Raw genomic sequence first — 4,971 nt, 5'->3', positions numbered from 1 at the left:
TGCTCTTTCAATGGAGACCAATTCCTCTGCCTTCTAATTTTGCTTAACTTTCTCTGCCTCTATGAATTTAGGTGTAACAGTTACCTGTAGAGGTTTCTTCCCAGTCGTGGCCACCCCAGATCCACTGCTGTGCTGTGGCAGGGAGGGAGCAGGGACAAGGATTTTGCTCAGCTTGGGCAGGGATGTGTGCTGAGGCAATCACAGGAAACCCAGCATCCACTAGTGCAGACCTCTCTCTGTACTGCCTCAGCATCAAGCCAGCACTTGTGTACCAAAATAAACCCTTCAAGTTATTTATAACATAGAGAAGAATTCTATTTTAACCTGGGTGTAATAAAGGCTTTTCTAACCAAGATGTACAATGCAGAGCCAAAGAAGAAAATATTGATAACATTGATTTCTTAAAAACAAAACAAAACAAAAATTTATGGCAAAATCACCAAAATAAAAACTTAAAGATTAGTAACAAACTTTTAAAAACCTATTTGCATTTTATATCCATGATGGGTGATTCTTCCTAGTGTTCAAAGAGTTTCTACCATTCAATAAGAAAATACCGAAGATTTAGGAACAAAGATGGCAGAGTAGAAGGATGTGCTCTCACTCTCTCTTGCAAGAACACCAGAATCACAGCTAGCTCCTGGACAATCATTGACAGGAAGACACTGGAACTCAACAAAAATGATATCCCACATCCAAAGAAAAAGGAGAAGCCACAGTGAGATGGTAGGAGGGGTACAATCACAGTAAAATCAAATCCCATAACTGCTGAGTGGGTGACTCACAGACTGGAGAACACTTATACCACAGAAGTCCACTCACTGTAGTGAAGGTTTTGAGCCCCATATCAGGTTCCCAACCTGAGGGTCCGGCAATGGGAGGAGGAATTCCTAGAGAATCAGATATTGAAGGCTAGTGGGATTTGATTGCAGGACTTTGACAGGATTGGGAGAAACATAGACTCCACTGTTGGAGGGCAAACACAAAGTACTGTGCACATCAGGACAAAGGGGAAGAGCAGTGACCCCAGGGGAGACTGAACCAGACCTACCTGCTAGTGTTGGAGGGTCTCCTGCAGAGGTGGGCAGTGGCTGTGACTCACTGTGGGGACAAGGACACTAGCAGCTGAAGTTCTGGGAAGCACTCCTTGGCATGAGCCCTCCCAGAGTCCACCATTAACCCCACCAAAGAGCCCAGGAAGGCTCCAGTGTTGGGTTGCCTAAGGTCAAACAACAAACAGGGAGGGAAGCCAGCCCCACCCATCAGCAGTCGAGTGGATTAAAGTTTTACTGAACTCTGCCCAGCAGAGCAACAATCATCTCTACCAACCACCAGTCCCTCCCATCAGGAAACTTGCAGAAGCCTCTTAGATAACCTCATCCACCAGAGGGCAGAGAGCAGAAGCAAGAAGAACTACAATCCTGCAGCCTGTGGAACAAAAGCCACATTCACAGAAAGATAGTCAAGATGAAAAGGGAGAGGGCTATGTACCAGATGAAGGAACAAGATAACCCCCCAGAAAAACAACCAAATGAAGTGGAGATAGGTAACCTTCCAGAAAAAGAATTGAGAATAATGATAGTGAAGATGATCAAGGAACTCGGAAAAAGAATGGAGGCAAAGATTGAGAAGATGCAAGAAATGTTTAACAAAGACCTAGAAGAATTAAAGAACAAACAAACAGAAATGAACAATACAATAACTGAAATGAAAACTACACTAGAAGGAATCAATAGCACAATAAGTGAGGCAGAAGAACGGATAAGTGACCTGGAAAACAGAATGGTGGAATTCACTGCTGTGGAACAGAATAAAGAAAAAAGCTTGAAAAGAAATAAAGGCAGCCTAAGAGACCTCTGGGACAACATTAAACGCAACAACATTCACATTAAAGGGGTCCCAGAAGGAGAAGAGAGAGAGAAAGGACCTCAGAAAATATTTGAAGAGATTATAGTTGAAAACTTCCCTAATATGGGAAAGGAAATAGCCACGCAAGTCCAGGAAGCACAGTGAGTCCCATACAGGATAAATCCAAGGAGAAAAATGCCAAGACACATAGTAATCAAATTGGCAAAAATTAAAGACAAAGAAAAATTATCGAAAGCAGCAAGGGAAAAATGACAACATACTAGGGAACTCCCATAAGGTTAACAGCTGATTTCTCAGGAGAAACTCTACAAGCCAGAAGGGATTGGCATGATATAATTAAAGTGATGAAAGGGAAGAACCTATAGCCAAGATTACTCTACCTGGCAAGGATCACATTCAGATTCGATGGAGAAATCAAAAGCTTTACAGACAAGCGAAAGCTAAGCGAATTCAACACCACCAAACTGGCTCTACAGCAAATGCTAAAGGAACTTCTCTAAGTGGGAAACAAAAGAGAAGAAAAGGACCTATAAAAACAAACCCAAAACAATTAAGAAAATGGTCATAGAAACATACATATTGATAATTACCTTAAACGTGAACGGATTAAATGCTCCAACCAAAAGACACTGGCTTGCTGAATGGATACAAAATCAAGACCCGTATATATGCTGTCTACAAGAGACCCACTTCAGGCCTAGGGACACTTACAGACTGAGAGTCAGGGGATGGAAAAAGATATTCCATGCAAATGAAAATCAAGAGAAAGCTGGGGTAGCTATACTCATATCAGATAAAATAAACTTTAAAATAAAGAATGTTACAAGAGACAAGGAAGGACACTACATAATGATCAAGGGATGAATCCAAGAAGAAGATATAACAATTATCAATATATATGCACCCAACATAGGTACACCTCAATACGTAAGGCAACTGCTAACAGCTATAAAAGAGGAAATAGGGGCTTCCCTGGTGGCACAGTGTTTGAGAATCTGCCTGCTAATGCAGGGGACACGGGTTCGAGCCCTGATCTGAGAGGATCCCACATGCCGTAGAGCAACTAGACCTGTGAGCCACAACTACTGAGCCTGTGCGTCTGGAGCCTGTGCTCCACAGCAAGAAAGGCCATGACAGTGAGAGGCCAGTGCACCACGATGAAGAGTGGCCCCTGCTTGCCACAACAAGAGAAATCCCTCGCACAGAAATGAAGACCCAACACAGCAAAAATAAATAAATTAATTAAGAAAATCCTACCCTGATCAAGAAAAAAAGAAAAAAAAAAGAGGAAATCAACAGGAACACAATAATACTGGGGGACTTTAACTCCTCACTTACACCAATGGACAGATCATCCAAAATGAAAATAAATAAGGAAACAGAAGCTTTAAATGACACAATATGCCAGATAGATTTAGTTGATATTTATAGGACATTCCATCCAAAAACAGCAGATTACACTTTCTTCTCAAGTGCACATGGAACTTTCTCCAGGATAGATCATATCTTGTGTCACAAATCAATCCACAGTAAATTTAAGAAAATTGAAATCATATCAAACATCTTTTCTGACCACAGCACTATGAGATTAGAAATGAATTACAGGGAAAAAACATAAAAAACACAAACACATGGAGGCTAAACTATATGTTACTAAATAACCAAGAGATCACTGAAGAAATCAAAGAGGAAATCAACAAACACCTAGAGACAAATGACAATGAAAACACGATGATCCAAAACCTGTGGGATGCAGCAAAAGCAGTTCTAAGAGGTAAGTTTATAGCTATACAAGCCTACCTCAACAAAAAAGGAAAACCTCAAATAAACAATCTAACGTTACACCTATAGGAACTAGAGAAAAAAGAATAAACAAAACCCAAAGTTAGCAGAAGGAAAAAACTCAGAAAGATCAGAGGATAAAAATATGAAATAGACACAAAGAAAACAATAGCAAAGATCAATAAAACTAAAAGATGGTTCTTTCAGAAGATAAACAAAATTAATAAACCATTAGCCAGACTCATCAAGAAAAAGAGGGAGAGAACACAAATCAATAAAATTAGAAATGAAAAAGAAGTTACAACAGGCACTGCAGAAATAAAAATCATCCTAAGAGACTACTACAAGCAACACTATGCCAATAAAATGGACCACCTGGAAGAAATGGACAAATTCTTAGAAAGGTATAACCTTTCAAGGCTGAACCAGGAATAAATAGAAAATATGAACAGACTAATCACAAGTAATGAAATTGAAACTGTGATTTAAAAACTTGCAACAAACAAAAGTCCAGGACGAGATGGCTTCAAGGAGAATTCTGTCAAACATTTAGAGAGGAGCTAACACCCATCCTTCTCAAACTCTTCCAAAAAATTGCTGAGGAAGGAACACTCCCAAACTCATGCTATGAGGTCACCAACACCCTGATACCAAAACAAGACAAAGATACTACAAAAAAAGAAAATTACAGACCAATATCACTGATGAATATAGATGCAAAAGTCCTCAACAAAATACTAGCAAACAGAATCCAACAACACATCAAGTGGATCATAAACCTTGATCAAGTGGGATTTATCCCAGTGATGCAAGGATTCTTTAATATATGTAAATCAATCAATGTGATATACCATATTAACAAATTGAAGAATAAAAACCATATGATCATCTCAATACATGCAGACAAAGCTTTTGAAAAAATTCAACACTTATTCATGAAAAAAACTCTCCAGAAAGTGGGCATATAGGGAACCTACCCCAACATAATAAAGGCCATATATGACAAACCCACAGCAAACATCATTCTCAATGGTGAAAAACTGAAAGCATTTCCTCTAAGATCAGGAACAAGACAAGGATGTCCACTTTCACCAGTACTATTCAACATAGTTTTCGAAGTCCTAGCCATGGCAATCAGAGAAGAAAAAAAATTAAAAGTAATACAGATTGGAAAAGAAGAAGTAAAACTGTCACTGTTTGCAGATGACATGATACTATACATAGAGAATCCTAAGGATGCCACCAGAAAACTACCAGAGCTAATCAATGAATTTGGTAAAGTTGCAGGATACAAAATTAATGCACAGAAATCTCTTGCAT

The sequence above is a fragment of the Monodon monoceros genome, unplaced genomic scaffold (assembly GCF_005190385.1).
Source record: "Monodon monoceros isolate NGI ecotype Baffin Bay Population unplaced genomic scaffold, NGI_Narwhal_1 Super_Scaffold_22, whole genome shotgun sequence".
NCBI classification, from domain to species: Eukaryota; Metazoa; Chordata; class Mammalia; order Artiodactyla; family Monodontidae; genus Monodon; species Monodon monoceros.
Note: the sequence above shows the minus strand (reverse complement) of the source record.